Below are 18,646 nucleotides of genomic sequence, written 5' to 3' on the forward strand. Positions count from 1 at the left end.
TTTCTATGCTTAGAAACATTTCTCATTCTTTGTTCATGAAAGCCCTGTCTCCTTCTTCTAAAACCCAATTTCTTTTATCGTCTCCAATATTTATTTTTATACTAAAGCTAAGCTATTTTTATTCTCAGATGATAAAATTTATTAATTTATACAAACTAAAACTGTAATGAATGTTTTATTTTTCTAAAGAAGTGTTTTATGTATCTAAAAATAAAGATTTACATGCATCAATTTCATAAAAAGATGGTGATTCATCTCAGATCTTCCTAGTGCACAGCAGAGAAGTACACAGCTGTCTTTAAAATGGACAGAAAAGAGTGCAGCGAGATATAGGTCTCTGATTCTTGGAATAAAGCTGATTGTCATTTTCATTTTGCAATATCATTTTGAACCCAGCAAGATGGTTTCAGACCTAGTGCTGCAGCAAAATATTTATGTTCTCATAAATGTTTACATAGATACTTACGGTATCTGTTGCTTGTAAGGCACAAGAGGACTAAATGTACACATTAAGAGGAAGCATCAGAATAAATAAGTGAAATATGAATGAAAGGATTGAAAAAAGGTCAATTAAGCAAACAAACAGATACATGAATTGTGATTGTGATGATATAAGCAGTACAAATTGTTTTGGTATGACTGCATGGAATGCCTACAGAGGAAAGAATGAAACAGAAAAAAGCTGAAAAGGAAGAGGAAAAAGCATGAAGGAAAAGTTAAAAATGTCAGGAAGACATGAGGAATCTGTCATTGGGAAAAAATGTCAGGAAGAGCTGATTCTTTGAAGGTAGGCTTTTAAATGGTCCTTGTAACAAATTTGCTTTGACTTCCAACTTAAAAACTGCATGGTTACTTCTTATTCCATATGAATTTAGGTTAAGAAACACAGGAAAAATATCATGGCTTCATTGAATTGTTCTGTATTCATGAAGGCAGATAAACTAAAAGCCAGATACTATAATCAGTTTTTGCTGCAAGCAGATTTATGTTGGAGGCATATGAAAAAGACGAAGTTACTTTTAGTGACTGTCAGAAGCCCTGCATCTACCACCTGATTTTTTTTTTTTTTCTTGAACTGAAGAATACTATATATTCCTACCATTCATATGTCTACTTTGGCAATATTGCTAGCAATTTTAGTGGTGGGCTGCAGTTTGCTGTTCGAGGTCAAAGCTATATCTAGGTTTCTGTAGAATGTCTATATAGTCTTTTCATCTATACGTGCAGCCAGAACTTTGCACCTGATGTTGCCATTTTACTCCATGCTTACTAGAGCTGCCTTTTTTTTTGGCCTGAAGTATTTATGTGGTCCTTTTGATATGACTCTGCACAATACTCCTGAACATATCAGCTCCCTTGATGTCTGGATGGTCTCTTTGTGTACCTTGATTAGTTCCCTATCACAGCAAACATACGCGTTTTAATTTTTGAAATATTTCATAGGTTATCTCTACTTTACCATATAAAGATCATCTTATGCCTCTGACTCACACATAAAACTTCTCTTACTCCTTAGTTTTCTGAGGGATTTCCTTTCTTGCGTGATGTGCCATGGATATCTACAAACACATCTCCATAGTTCTCTTCCAAATTCTTTTAATTCTTATGATGTCTCCACAAGACCTGACTAGGATCATACTGCTGGTATACTAAAATTATAGTAAATGAAGCTGAAGAATTGTAAACCCTCCAGGGCCTATATTCTGTTTTCTCATGTTTCATGCTAGACTAGCAATCTCTTTGTGATTTTTTTTCACCTTTTCTTTAGTCCTTGTTCTGCACTGTGATGGGAGTGCACAAACATTACAAACGATTACAAATGAGAAAAGGAGCTATGGTATCATGGATGTTATACATAGCCTGTCATAAGAAAACACACTTTTCTTCTCTGTTAGAAAAAATGTTTATGTGAAACATGAAAGAAACTATAGAAAAGAAGATTAAACCCAGACAAATTAAAGGTTTTGACCCAGATATTTCAAACATCACCTACTTTTAGATCATAAAAATAATAACTATGCCTTTTTGCTGCTTCTACTGCAACCTTCTTGTAGAAGCAAAATGAACTATGAAGGTAAGAATCTCATTTTTCATTCAGATTTTTTTTTGAGTTTCAGTCCAGGACTAGAGCAAAGAGGTCATAGAAAAGTGTACAAGCCAACAACTATATGTAAATATTTACCTCTCCTCTCTTGTTTGGAAAGTGTCAACTGTATAGTTAGTATTTCCAATGGATTGCCCTAAACAATATTCCAAAGCAATATAAAATTTCTAGCCTAGACATTATTTCTGTATCTGCAAAGAGAGTAACATTTGACACCTTAGAATATTTTTATTAAACTGATCAGACGAACAATGAAACTCCTGACTGACAAAGACAATACTTCTCGAATAAAATACCTCAACAAAATGAATTTTCCTTATATTCTGCTCAGAGCACTATTTCAGCTTTCCTTTAGTTTTCAGCACTTCCATCATCTGTATGTGGAAAGCTGAGCTAGAATTCATCTCAGTTTACTGTATTCATGCAAAATCTAAGAACTGGACATGAAAAGTGAATCAATCATTCATGCCCATTCTACTGTAATTGATAGAATGACATGATGTATCTCTAGAGAATAATTTATTATATCTACCTTAGATCAGGCATTCTGTAGACATGTTTATTTCTTTATACTGACTACTGAGAGAACATAAACTGTTTTATGAGGTAGAATTAGGAGAAACTCTTTAAATCCTTTGTTTAAATACAAGTTGTGCAACATTTGGAAGTTCCCCAACAGCATACATAGAATCTGGCAAGGACACGTGCTCAAAAAAGAATCTTCAGATTTTTGCGATATGCACAGTTCAACATCAAGTAATTATCACAACGTCTGTTAAACAGACAATCCACACAGGTACAGGTATCTATGTATGTTTAAGGTATGTATTTATATATGGAATGCCTGCAGGCATGCAGTTTAAGTAAATAGTGTAGAAAACCATTGACCAGGATTCTACAGATTGGACAACTTGTTAGATTAATATCCATTTTGGAGCCATGCAGACTGGAGTAATTGATTTAGACAAACCCTCAATGGACTATATTTGTGCTGTTGATCACAGAAGATCTGTCTGCTTGGCATGGTAGGGTTCTTATCATGTTACGTCTAAACAGGAGTGTAGGAAGGGCAGAATCACAGAATCAAAGAATAGTTTGAGGTTGGAAGGGACTTCTGGAGGTCACTGTCCTTCCCTCTGCTCAAACAAGACCACCCAAAACTGTCGCCCAAGACCATTTCCAGATGAATTTTGAATATATTCAAGGATGGAGACTTCACTCCAGAACAAAACCATGTCAAGGACCATTCTATCAATTTAACTATACAGACAAATCATTGCAATGCACTTTTTTTTTTTTTTTTTTTTAAATACAGACACATGCTAGATACTCAATCTTAAGTGACCTGAAATTCTATTACAAGATTGCCACTTCGAGTTTTTGCAAATTATGTGTAAAATGACTTAACAGCAACTGGTTTTACAAACTAAAAACTTCTTTCAGAAGTTGATTTACCAGACTACCCTTTAATAACAGCCTGTGGAACTCTGCTTAAGATGTCAAAATTTCCAACATCATTTCTCCCCAGTAGAAAATAAACCAAAGCAGTTTAACACTAAGATTTAATGATTTTTTTTCCTGAAAACAATCAGGGAATACTAGTGGGTGATTAATGAAGCCATTGTTTCTTTGAAAGATAAGTTCTTCAGATCTCCTTTAGTCAAACAAAATTTGTGAACAAAATAAAGTATGAAAGATGGAATTTGCAAAAGATTGAATACAAACATGGTTACAATTTGTCCAAAATGAATGGATTTTTTTCACAAAATATTAATCTCAAAGGACGTAAGAAACTGCTGAAGAGTGCATTGATCCTTCAACAGACATTTGGAAACTAGTCACTACTTCTAATTTTCTTATTTTGATGACACTAATTCAGTGCTTGTAAACTGAACTACACTGAGAGCCACAAAAAAAATTAATGATCTATATTTAAATAGACAAATGTTTTTAAATAATAAGAAAATGGAAATAAATTTTCAGCTTCTGCCTGGTATGCATTTGAATGAGTGATATCAAAAATATTATCTGCATAATCTACAAAATTTTGTAATTTACAAAAAATTGCACTTTGTAACAGCCATATTTAAAAAACAGAGATTCAGTTTGCTATCTCCTCATCTGTCACACAAAAAAATCTTCAAAGGCAAAAGTGTAAGTTAATGTTTTTAAGTTATCTTGGTATAATTACTCATGCTATGATGAACATATCTCTCAAAAAATAAATTTCAGGATATGAAAGAAAAAGCTATAAGAACATTTACAGTGACTCAGCTTACTTTCAAAAACATTATGGCATGTGCTGTTTAAAGGTAAACTAATGTAACTATTTTTCTTGTTGGGTTTTTTTTTTTTTATTTTATATTAATAGGCTTTGAGTAAAAAATAGTAAATATAAATTCACTATGAACCACCAGCAGCTCTCATTAATTAATTGGATTCCATCTTTTTCAGTCTGATCATTTAGGCAAATCAAACAAATTTCATTTAAGGTTTTTCAATCAGAAAAATCTTCAAAATATTAAACATGAATATTAAATATAAACATATCAATATTGACTCTTACTGATGATCTGTCTTCAGAATTCCAGCCTTCTAAGTAACATTAAGTATCAAGCATAACGTGAAAAATTAATATCTCATGCTGCTTGACATTTTCCTTTGCAGTAATTAGGCTCAAAAAACATGTGTGAAACCAGTCAGATTTGCAAATCATAAGAAAACAGGGAAGCCTTTGAAATAGTGTTATATTTCAAATATATTTTAATTGTGTAATTTGTTTTTAATTTGAAGGCTCTAAATACCCAGCAATTTCCACTTGTATTTTACAACACATTGAAATGTTCTAAATTATATTCAATTTTCCTCCTTCCAAAGATAACAACATGAAGTGCTTGCTATTCCCCAGTCATACGAAAATTGATAAAATATCAGTGTTTAGTTGTTATAGCTCTCTAAATATAATGCTATCAGTGCAAGATTCAGGTGAACTGCTAAGAAATTTCATGAAAATGGATGATAGTCAAGTACTAGTCTAATACTATAGGTGAATGATCGATTGTAGGCATATAAGGAAAATATTTATAATAACTGAAACGGATATAAATTGGATTTAGGACTGAAATATATATAAATAATCTGTAATTCTGTGTTTTTAGAAACTATAGTTTACATGGAAACTTGTTAAACAAACATCCTTAACTTGAATAACACCATGGCCATCTTCAAGGCATTTAATTTTCCAGCCAACATCCTGAATTTTGCACAGGTTTCTTTTTAAGCCGTGTTTAATTAATTCCTAGCTCTAGAATGGCATGAAGATATCATGAATGCTCAGTATTAATGGCAAATAGAGCAGTAAGCTGTACTCATGTTCCTGACTTTTTAGTTTGAGACATCACATGACTACCTTTTATTTCTCTCTTCAGAGGGAAACTAGGGCCATGATTTAAATGGGATTTTCTTCACAGATGTGTTATTAATCTTTATAGTTTGCATGAAGCCATTTCAACTCAATTACATTGCATTCAGGTTCACATCCTTAGAGATGTTTAATGGCAGACCACACAAATGAGATCAATATCCAGCAACATGCCGTCTGCCCAAGGGTAACACCTCCTTATGGTTTCTCTTGTCCTCATTTCCATCCACACTACAGTGCGCAAATGAAGTTCCATTTTAGCTATTACTTAACCAGCAAGCACTGAAAAAATCTATTTGGAGACAATTCAATTTTCTGATCAGTCAAATTTTTGCCTTTCACACTGTCGAGGGTTTTGATTGCAAGGTGACAATAAAACCACGGCAGATGTATTCTTAACTTCCTCTCCCCTTCCTTCCCCCTTCAGTCCCTCCCTCTCCCCCCTTCCCACTAAGGACAGGTGATCAGGAGGAAAAGAAGGACAAAGACAAAAGAGTTGGAAAAATTAAAAATGTTTTACTAAAGCTACCAATAAGAATAGAGAAAATAATACGAAATATACAAAACCATTCTTGAAAGTCCCAGCAACTGCAGAGCGGCACCTGAAGTCCTGGATTGGACTCTGCAGCCAACCAGAGCTGGATTCATTCTGTCACTAGGCCTCAGTTCACAGGGACAACTAGCAAGGTCCTCTCCTAGTGTCAGTCATAAGCAAAAGGGACGAGAACCTCATGATCTCCCACTTTTATATGAAGTATTCACGTGAATGGAATGTTATACTCAGTTGGTCACTTTCTTGGTCACCTCTTTTCTCGTTGCCCCTCTCGCGAGATGTCCATCCATGCTTATCAATAGCTTTTCATTCCATTGCTATGTTTACCAAAACATGTATCTGGTTCTCCAGGAAAATGCAGCTAATATGAAGGCTTTAGCTGACAGGTAAATTCACTAAAAGAGAAACTTGTTTTTAACAAAACCAGGACACAGACCAAAACTGGTTTTCTGTAGTTATTCAGATACTTTAAAAAAAGCTTTATTCTATAAAACAGCAATGAAAAATAAAAGTAAAAATATTGAAAGATCTTGAAACAGTCAGGAATAATTATTGTCACTAGATACTGCAGGCTACACACATACCTTTTATGATCACATGCTTTAAATACTATTTCTCACAAATAAACCTCAGGCATGTTTTGTACTCTGCTGCAGAGTGCACTCTTCAAACACTGGCATTTATTCAGCATATGATTTAGATATAGCTAACACAATTGTGTTATCATAAACGAGGAATATAGTCAGGAGGAAAAAACTTCTTGGGGGCAAATTCTTCAGCAAGAATACAGGACACAGACATATGCAGAAATCTTGTTAACAAAAAATATTTATACATATCAAACCTGGGGCAATAGTGGGGAGAAATACTTTGCGGGGAAAAATACTTTGATAATATATTGTACCCTATGTTCACATGTTTTTATACTATACTACACATTTTAATGCCCTCCACTAGAAAACAAGACTTATCCAGTACTTAAGGAGAGCTTAGATATGAGCTATTCTTTGTTTTAGAGATGACACGTTTTTATAAGGTTTGGATTAATATTTTAGATTCAGTTTTCTGACAGGTACATTGAATCGCTAACCACCAATTGCATATTTGAACACTGATGGCTCTATGATGACTATCAATTTGTTTGCATCAAATTAACCTGGCTCATAGAGGTCATTGCATCTATCATAGTGAAATGAAACAAGGTTTCTTTGCAGGAAGAGGCACTATCTTTTGGTGTGCTTAGGGGGGTATTTTTCTGTGTAAAGTTTTTCATGTTTTTTTGAAAATAATTTAATGTTGGCCCTCCAAACTATGTAACTTGCTTTTCATATTGTGCACTTACATTCTTATTTGCTGCAAAAGGAACTATTAGGTAATTAGCTAGACAGACAATGTTTAAATGCCTTGCACCTTGCAAACTGTATATGTTCACTTTAATTTGATTACTAGAAATAATTTTTAAAATCCTCTCTTCAAGTTTTTTTCCCCCTACTCCAAGATAATATAGCATAAGCTTAACAAGTGTGTTTTAATGAGATCTGCTTAAAATTTTCACATTCCTGTTATACGTGAACTGAAAATATAAAGTAGGATACAACTGCAAAAAGAGTCTGCATAGATTGAGCTGTTTTCTGTAAAGCAGAGGCTAGGGCTAAATTTGAAAAAGCATACAAAATTATTAAGTCTTTTGAAAGCCCTTCCATAAGAAGATAGCTACTCTACCTTAGCTAAAATCAAACATGTTTTTCTCTTTGGATATTTAATCATGGAACTATATACTGATAGCAGAATACTTATGTATTTGCTGATATCCTTGAATCCTTAGTTCCCATCTTTATAAAAATAAATAGCTCAGGTTAGATGACATTTGTGTACTACTAGTTGGAAATTGTTCCAATGCACTGATAGTAAGTGTTAGGGAATATTAAGGAGAAAGCAAAGAAAAAGAGAATTTCTATAAAAAACCTCTTGATATCTTAATCAAATACTTATTTTTATAAAGCAAAGCTAATAAAATCAGGCTGAAGCTGATATACAGTTGTCATATCTTATGAATAAGCAACGATTTTTTAATGGCATTTGCTATGATACGTTTGATCTTATACATATTGGTTTTCCTATTCTGCGAAAAGGTGATTTATTGTAGTATTTAGCTTCTAGTATTCACTTGGGACATGGGGGGAAAAAAAAAGTGGCTTCTACTGACCTCATAATAAGATTATAGTCTACTAGTACTATATAATATCAGTAACTGAAGCTGTACAAATTCTATTAAATTCCCATATGATTTCACTAAACACAGTGAAACAATATTCTCTTTTTTTTTTCAAAAAAAGAAACAGAAATGAGAAAAACAGCAAAAAACCTGCAAGATAAATGGCTGTGTATATGTGGATTTTATTAAATTTGTGATTATATTATAGAGGGTTTCTAGCTGCCACATTCTCAGATATAGTTTATTTTTTGTACTAGTAATACAATGTTTTCCATTCAAATAATAGGAAAATTGGATGCTTTAAAGTCAGGCAATATGTTACTATTTTGTAGAGGCATAAATTTAAAACCTCTGTCTTCAAATTCTATGTGCATATGTTTGAAAACAATTATAAGAAACCATGATAGTGAATGTTTAAAATTTTGTTATGAAGAAATTTGTTTTGTTTTTTTTTTTTCATAACTTTTAGAAAGTTTTCCATAGCACTTGTCTTAATTTTGTAGATTGAAGTGGTGAGAACTAAACCCTTTTCTCAAGAGGAAATTCCATAGCTTGGTAATTGTCTTTGACCTAAGAAGGTTTTCAAGACATTTGGCCTATGTTTCTTAGCTTCATCCCTTCCTACACATTGCATATCTTTATATGATGTTAACTAGCTCTTCTGATGGTTTTAAACTATCATCACATGTTCTTTATCCTTGTCCAGAGAAATTATCCAGGCAGAACTTTTTTTAATTAATTCCTTAATTGTTATGTCCTGATTATAGTATTAAAAAAAAAAAATCTAAAAAGTTTTCAAGTAAAGTTTTGGAGAACAATTGTTGTATTAAACTGAATCACCAAATAGGCATTATGTTGTCATACTATTTTACTGTCCAGTATAATCTCAAAGCTTCTGTTACTATTTCTAGTTTCAGAGTACTATTTCAGAGAAGATTTCAGAATGCTGAGAGTGTATTTTTCAGATTATTTTTGCAGATATTCTGTTATTATAATTAGTTTTTGACCATCTTTAATTTGTTTACAAATAATTTTGAATTTATTTTTCTAATTATTTGCATAATAATAACAAAAACTTTATTAAAACCATTTCTAAATTACTAAAATTCCTTCACTTATTTATATCCTTTAAATTTGAATATATTTTGTCTACCCTGATTGCTCATTAAATCCATGATTTTATCAAACACAAAAAGGAAATTGCTGAGCACTAAAAACCAAAATTCCCTTAAAATGAATAAAACTGGTGTGTCTAAATCACATCTGTTGAGATCTCATGAGCTATGTTTTAGTGGTTGTCTGACTTTAACATTATAAACACAAAAAGTAGGTAGGGCATCCTGAAGTGACATTGTAGAAATTTTCTTAAACTTTCCTTTTCCATCTCCTACGATGTAGATCTAAACAGCCCAAGTATTTTTAATATCCTACCTTTATAAATTATTCAATTTAATTTATTCTTTCTCAGCCTATCTGTCTATGTCTGTTTGTCTGCCTGCCTGTTTTCTTGGGATGGAAGTGGAATAATAATGCATAGTTTTCTACTATGCTGGCTTGAGTTTATTTTGACAGTTTTTTGCAGATACACAACTTGAACCTAAAAACTGTATAGAAACTGATAAAAGTAATGCTACCACAGTTATATCTTGGCCATATTATTACTCTTTATGCCAAAACCATGCAGTAATTGCAGCAACTTTTTAAAAATGCTAATATCACATAATGTAATCCACATCTTCAAACAGCTATGCATAAGGGCATTATGTGTGCATTGTGGACCACTATGGGCAAGTTGATTGCCAAAAGAACAAGGAAGTTTTACAAGAGAAGGATGAGTTCATATAACCTAGCTACCTTTTTAAAAAGGAATCGTTTAGGTTCCCTCTACAGCTGATGGCGAGAGCCAGGAAATTTCAGATGGCAAATAATCTAATTTTTCTCAAGTGAGTTGATGAGTTTTATTGGTAATGACCAATAAAATGATAAAGAGATAGCCTAGTGAACAGAACACAGTTTAAAAACCAGAGTTGGATAATATAAGTCTTGTGTGATTTCTTTCTTTCACTAAGAAATTCTTGTGTTTGCTCAGGCAAGATGGGTTTAGGTGTTGCTTTCTTGTTTTCTTCTTCTTTTCTCTCTTTCTTCTTTTCTTTTCTTTTCTTTTCTTTTCTTTTCTTTTCTTTTCTTTTCTTTTCTTTTCTTTTCTTTTCTTTTCTTTTCTTTTCTTTTCTTTTCTTTTCTTTTCTTTTCTTTTCTTTCTTTTCTTTTCTTTTCTTTTCTTTTCTTTTCTTTTCTTTTCTTTTCTTTTCTTTTCTTTTCTTTCTTTTCCTTTCCTTTCCTTTCCTTTCCTTTCCTTTCCTTTCCTTTCCTTTCCTTTCCTTTCCTTTCCTTTCCTTTCCTTTCCTTTCCTTTCCTTTCCTTTCCTTTCCTTTCCTTTCCTTTCCTTTCCTTTCCTTTCCTTTCCTTTCCTTTCCTTTCCTTTCCTTTCCTTTTTTTTTTTCCCCCCCCAATGCTGGATACATTATAGTTTCATTAGTTATGCCATATTTTTCTCAGAGACAGGATTAAACAAGTACTTTAAGCTAAAACTTGTATTTCTGGTATTAAACATACAAATCTATGTATTTGCTTTTGTATAAAGTTTCTGTACTTTCCAAGTCCTTTAAGGATTGCTACTTTCTACATAAAACACTATCTAAGACAGTGGGTTCTAGAACTAAGACAAGAAGTATTTTAACCCAGAGACCAATAGTTATGACCAAGAAAAACAACAAATGCAGGTGAAAATACTTAGAAAAACCACCCCAAGTACTGTATGCAAATGTAAACTCCAATCAAACTTTAACTTTTTAAATACATACTTTAATATATGATCAGTTGACTTATGCTGACCTCTAAGGTTGTTATTAGAGTGAGTATATCCCGATGTTAGACCATCTTTATACATGGGTCAAAAGTAGGAGCAACCTTTTTGCTTTCCTATGTTCTGAAAGAAACCTCTGCCAGCATTTGAAGCAGATTAATCTCCTGGATCCAAAAATGTATCAGGTTAATGAGAAATGGGGCTTTGCTTGTCCTACTTAGTTGATATTGTCCTTTAGTTCTAAATGACTGTGCTTATGACTAAGTTATTGTTGAATTTTTTTTCTTAATACTAGAAAGTACAGGATACAAACTCATAGTTATTTTAAAAATTTTAATGCAGTTTTAAATTCTAAAATTTGGCCACTGATTTTAAAAAGCCATCAGATGTCTCATTGTCTCAAAGGTCTCTAAAACTATCCACTTCATCAAAGATTGTGTGCTTCGTTCCCAAATGTAGTAAAGTGGCTTTTAGAAATTACATGATTGTGGCTTGTATAACTTAATTTTTGTCATCACAGTATCACGGTATGTTTGGGATTGGAAAGGACCTCAAAAGATCATCTAGTCCAATCTCCCTGCTGGAGCAGGAACGCCTAGGTGGGGTTGCACAGGAACATGTCCAGGTGGGTTTTGAATGTCTCCAGAGAAGGAGACTCCACAACCTCCCTGAGCAGCCTGTTCCAGTGTTCTGTCACCCTCACTGAGAAGAAGTTTTTCCTCAAGTTTAAGTGGAACCTCTTGTATTCCAGCTTGATCCCATTACCCCTTGTCCTATCATTGTTTGCCACCGAGAAGAGCCTGGCTCCATCCTCATGGCACTCACCCTTTATATATTTATAAACATCAATAAGGTCACCCCTCAGTCTCCTCCAAACTAAAGGGACCCAGCTCCCTCAGCCTTTCTTCATAAGGGAGGTGCTCCACTTCCTTAATCATCTTCATTGCCCTACGCTGGACCCTCTCCAGCAGTTCCCTGTCCGTCTTGAACTAAGGGGCCCAGAACTGGACACAATACTCCAGATGGGGTCTCACCAGGGCACAGTAGAGGGGAAGGAGAACCTCTCTCGATCTACTAACCACCCCCCTTGTAATACACCCCAGGATGCCATTGGCCTTCCTGGCCACAAGGGCACAGTGCTGGCTCATGGTCATCCTGTTGTCCACCAGGACCCCCAGGTCCATTTCCCCTACGCTGCTCTCTAATATGTAGTTTCCCAACCTATACTGGAACCTGGGGTTGTTCCTGCCCAGATGCAGGACTCTACACTTTCCCTTGTTAAATTTCATCAGGTTATTCCCTGCCCAACTCTCCAGCCTGTCCAGGTCCCGCTGGATGGCAGCACAGCCTTCTGGCGTGTCAGCCGCTTCTTCCAGCTTAGTGTCATCAGCAAACTTGCTGATAGTACACTCTATTCCCTCATCTAAATCGTTAATTAATATATTGAATAATATTGGCCCCAGTACTGACCCCTGAGGCACTCCACTAGATACTGGCCTCCAACTAGACTCTGCACCATTGACTACCACTCTCTGGCTTCTCTCCTTAAGCCAGTTTGCAACCCACCTTACTACTCTATTGTCTAGACCATACCTCCTCAACTTAGCTGTAAGCATGCTGTGGGAGACTGTGTCAAAGGCTTTACTGAAGTCAAGGTAGACCACATCCACTGCTCTGCCATCATATGCCATCATATGCCAATATAGTAAACACTATGACAATGATACAATTTAATATGACATACTTTGTGTCATGATCTTTATAGAAAATGAAATAAATCCACTTTCTTATTTGAATACTGTATTTGCTAAGCATTCCGTCCCATACCTTATGTTTACTTGAAGGTATCCAAGCTTAGGCAGCAGGACTTGAAAGGTTTCCATTAGATGTAAAGACATTTTAGACAGATTACAGTTCCACAAGCTGCAAATCTTTATTGATTATTGCTTAAGAAGTCTAAGTAACTATTGAACACCATTTCTTATGTCTCTCCTCAAAAACCTATGCTAATTTTCTTCTTGCATAGGCATCAGATGCAATTAAAACAAACCAACCAACCCACCCCAAACAGCAACAACAAACCACAAAACCAAAAATCCAGAACTAAGGAGGAAAGGATTATTAAAGATTTTTTTTTTTTTTTTTTTTTTACATTACCTTTCCTTTTCTACAGTGGTAGTTTTTAAATTGATGAGGGCAATAACAAAGTCTTGGGAGTTTTACAGTTTTAGTATTGGTAACAATGGCGTCATTTGTTGCCTACAACCCTTCTCTCTAGAGACTGCTTTGAGCCAGACATTCCCAGTCTCAGCTACTCGGAGCAGTCTGGACTTTTTTTGTTCCCCTTCCTCTCTGCTAATGACAGACACACTTAGGGACTTGCAGCCCTCAGCCTTCCTCACTGTAGAATAAAGAGGAGGCAAGTTTCTGAATGAGGCTGGCTAGGCTTGGTCAGGCCCTTGGGGAAACAGTTGTTCTGTTGCAAACTTTACAGAATATCCTGCAGATACAGTGTAACTGAGATCAGATTTTCATGCCTTATGGTTGCTTACTATCTCTTACACAAGATACATAAATATTACATGCACAGTGACTAACAGAAGTGATCAGATTGAATCTGGAACAGTGTTGCATTAATACAGGTTTCTGTTATCCTTAAGTATCTCAAATACTGTTCTGGCATCAATAGCATTCTCTAAGATAAAAGTTATTGCTCAAAGTGAATAGTAGCTGGCAGTAGAATCTGTCACTTACTGTCTATATAGCTTATAACTTGAAGTACCTTGACTTCGCTTTTGATCTAGAAGTTCATTAAAGGAAGAGAACAAATCAGGCATGCTTTATCACTTCACTCTTTCTTTTATAATGTTTTATAAATAAATGGACCCTCACATAATGTTCTTCTAAACTAACCCACCAGCTGATGCAGTTTCATGTACTTCTGGTATTCCAGAAGGAGGTGGCAGCATACGGTACTCTCTAAGCCTCTGTACTTATATAGGAACTAACAGAAAATCAGTGCAAAACTGATGCCAATGCACAATGAGGGAATACTGCCGCATTACTCCAATCGAATACCGAGAAGAAGTTGCAGAAAAGTGGCATGGGAATTATGGAGACTGACTCCTCCATGGCCCAAGTGAGACCACACCATGGCAGAGACAGTGGTCTTGAATGACACTCTCATTCCTGCTTATGTCAAAGCCAAAATGTGGTCCCTGTGTTGTTTAACATGTATCCACTAGTCACAGTATTTAGCGTACACTAAGACTTCAGATAGTCTAAAGAATCTCCAAAGTAATATGCCTTTGATTTACAATGGTATTGCATGTTGAAACCTCTATATCTGTTCAAATCAATTAAGAGAACAAAGAAAGAAAAAACAAAATAAAATGAATGCCTCTGTAGGAATCACTTTGTGAGAAAAAATAGTCATTCTTCATAGCATGAGATTGTAGAGAGAATAAGCCATAATTAAACATAGATGTTGCATATAAGAGTTACTTCAGTATTTGCTGGCTTTGTGCTCTTTGAATTATGAATTAAGAGATTTTTTTTCAGTATAGATACAGGCTAGACAGAACTAAAATTATTACAATATGCATAAACAGACAAGAATAGTGGACAAAGCGTTGGAGGAAAAATAATGTAGCATTAGGAAAAAAAGGACACAAATCAAGTCTTATCTTTAATATGAACCAAAGATTTCAGAATTCTGAAATAATTAAGTGAAAATATTTAATAAATATTTCATTTCAAAATTTTGGAGAAGCATAGAAATGGTAGTACTAAAATATCATAATGTCATCTATTCCAGTGGCTCTTAAAGTGAGTCAGAGTGTATTACTTAGATGCATTATTTTTTTCATAGCAATTATGCACCCAAGATCCTTGGCTCATAAAAATAAAAACTGATTCAAAATTTGTGTATTGAACAAGTTTTTGTCTTTTTTTTTTTTTTTTTTTTTCCTTTTTACCTTAGAATGAGGTAAAGTCATATGTCAAAACCAAAGGTCCTGACAGAGTAAACCTGTTTTCAGATCAATGCACTTCTGCTTGTATAATGTAGGGCTAAACCTGCAAATGAATTTAGTTGCCTGACTACCACTGGAATAAATGAAAGTGAGCACTAAAGTAGCTTCCTGGCCTTTATTATATTATATTATTATTATTTTGGAATTTCAGCAGTAGTTGGGGTTGTTTGTTTTCTTGATGCTGGCATAAATAGAAGAGAAATGTATGCTTAAAAGACTGACATTTTCTTTCTTGCTTGGTGATTGTAACAGTTATAGAAGAATTAATAAGACTGGCTTCATTTAAATAACATGTAGATTACAAATCACATCAACTACAACATATTTAATCAGATATCTGAATCTATATTATTTAATTGTTTCAAACAATCTTATTAATTATTTCACAATAAACCAGGCCTAAGGCCCAGTCACAGAGACATAACATAAGAGTAATTTTTAAAGGGTCATTGATGTTCAGCAGTCTGAGCGTTCTATAAGGCTATTCTTGATAAATCTAAAGACTAACCAATACATAGTAGCAAATCTCTTGTCAAAACCACATATTGATAGCATAATTTGAAAACAGATGAACATTACATTCCTTTGCAGAAGTCTCTTAAAAAAAATCCATATCAAAATAAAAAATGAAATGAAATGAAATGAAATAATAAAATAAAATAAAATAAGGTAAAATAAAATAAATAAAATATGTACGCAATTATCTACTTCTGGGAACTCAATGTTTTAATTTTGAAAGTATGGCAGCTGAAAATTTTCTTGCAGTGGAGCTATTTAAAAAATATCTATGAAATTGCTTTGATGCAAAATGACTTTTTTCATTCTGTATGATCCTGTTTGATTTTGCATAAGTAACAGAAAAAAAAGAAGCTATATATTGCAAGAGGGATCAAAAAGAGGAAAAGAACTTTAAAACAGCCCATATTTTTCTGAGAAAAGGAGTATAATACCGGAAATTGGACAAAGTGTTGCAATACCTAATTTCATAGTCTTCTTTTAAACATCAAAGGTGTAGTTTAGAAATCAGGTAAGTTATGTTACTTAATGTCTTTTGTGTAGAACCACTACTGCAGCAAACTAGCTCAAGGATAAAATCAGAAAATTTCCTGCTTCAAGGTTCACTGAAGACATCTTTCACTATGAGGTGGACATTGTCATTACAGATTAATAGGAATAGATTTGTCTTTAAAACCTGAACATTCAGTGCTGCAAAACACAAATCTTCCAACCACTGATCCAAAAATGTCTTGCTAATGTAGTATTAATTATTTTCTTGTTCTGTAGATGTTTCCACCCTGTCTATGGAAAACTGTTCCTCCCAGTATAAATGGTACCAAATGACACTATAAAGACATTTTTTTCTTACCCTGACAGACCTATTTTTAAATTTTCCTCTTAGCAGCAGTAGTAGATGATTTTTTGATGATTTCCCATATTTATTGTCTGCATCTTCATTCTATAAAGGTGTAATATCCATTAATTATACTGTCATAAGACCTTATTTTCATTGTGCAATAAGTGCTTTTTCACTTCCATGACTTCTGAGGTATGGTGGCTGCTCTGCTGAATGACCTGAGAGTTAAATGATGATATAATATTAAACAGTGAGAGAGGTAAGCTTGGAAATTAATAAATTGTCAGGAGAAGACTGTTTCCAGGACAATTTACTTTTCAGACCTCATGTTCACACTGTGAATTATTGTAATTACATACTGTGACAATAACACATTCATAATACAGTACAGAAATGAACTTATATTTTTAGTTCATTATTTAGGGCAAAAAATCACAATGAGATATATAAATAGGACAATACACAGGAAGCAATTTTATCATTAATTGCAAGTTAGCAAAGGAGAAAATAATTCCATAAAGTCTAAAACTGTTTGTTTAGTCAAAAGTCTTTTTAAGAAGTCATTGCCACACTAATAACACTATTGATGCTTGTAGACTACTTGTAGACTATTAGTATTTCAGAGTAATCTTATAGTAACATAACATTATAGTCAGGGACCTGAAAAATGCATGCCTCTTTTAATCGTGTTATGTTTTAGGAATTTTTCCTCTTTCTTAATAGGATACATCATATATCACAGGATCATAGAATGGTTTGGATTGAAGGCAACCTTAAAGATGACCTACTTTGATCTGCTGGCCACGCTTCTTTCAATGGAGCCCAGAATACTATTGGCTTTCTGGGCTGAGAGCACACATTACAGAGTCATGTTGAGCTTCACAACCACCAATATGCCCAAGTCCTTCTCCTCAGGAATGCTCTAAATCCATTCTTTGCCCAGCCTGTATTTGTGTTTAGGGTTGCCCTGACCCATGTGCAGGACCTTTTTCTTGGCCTTATTGAACTTCATGAGGTTCACAAGTGCCCACCACTCAAGCCTATCAAGACATCCCTTCCCTCCAGTCTGCTGACCTCGCCACAAAGCTTGTTGTCATCACCAGGCTTGCTGGAGGTGCAGTCTATCCTACTCTGTGTTGCTGGCAAAGATGTTAAACAGCTCTTCTTCCAATACCAGTCCCTGAGGAACACCACTTGTCACGGCACTCCACTTGGATATCAAGCCATTGACCACAGCTCCTTGAGTACAGACATCCAGCCAATTCCTTGTTCACTGGGTGGTCCGTCCGTCCAGTCTAGGACAATTTATTAGGTCTTGTTGCATAGATCCAGATTAATAAGCACAGACTCTCTTTCCGTGTTGAGGTGAATGATGTTAATTTGTCAGGCAGATGGACAACGGATTTTTTTTATTTTAGGTGATGATCACTTTTTCCCAAATACAAGCTATTGTTTTGAACTGTGCAATCTTAATTACACCTGCTATGTTTTATTTCTAAGGCTGACTGCACTGCCAAGTTTTGCTGAGGTACAGAAAAAATTCCTTACATTGTGAGATCTCTAAGAGCACAGCTGACATGATTTCTAAGCACAGAGTTTTAATTGTTAAAATACTATTTTCAAAACGCAAATTGTTTAATGGGCAGATCACGGAATATGGCAATGTCTAAGCAGCCTAATGAAGCCAAATGCTGCAGTCTAGATATTTTTGCAGTAACAAAACATCAGAATCTGGGATGAATGACCAAGAAAAGCACCTGTGGACCACAGCAGAAACTCTGTATTAAGAAAGGTCAAGGTAGAGAGGAGTCCATATGAGTATATAAGCTATCAAATGACAAATGTGTGCACCATAGTTATACAGTGAAGATATCATAATGGGATAACATGAAGGGAACAATCTCTACTGCCACACTTCAGAGGTGTTCCAAATCAAAAAGATACTACTAAGGGTTACAGAGGGTATGAGGCTCAAAATCACACAGAGAATAAGGACTGAAAAGAAATGAATTATCATATAGATAATAGGGTTTGAAAGAGTTTCACAGCCACAGGAATGTCTCTCCTATTGAATTTCACCTTCATTGAAGGTAACTAGCATG

The sequence above is a fragment of the Nesoenas mayeri genome (genome assembly GCF_963082525.1).
Source record: "Nesoenas mayeri genome assembly, chromosome: 2".
NCBI classification, from domain to species: domain Eukaryota; kingdom Metazoa; phylum Chordata; class Aves; order Columbiformes; family Columbidae; genus Nesoenas; species Nesoenas mayeri.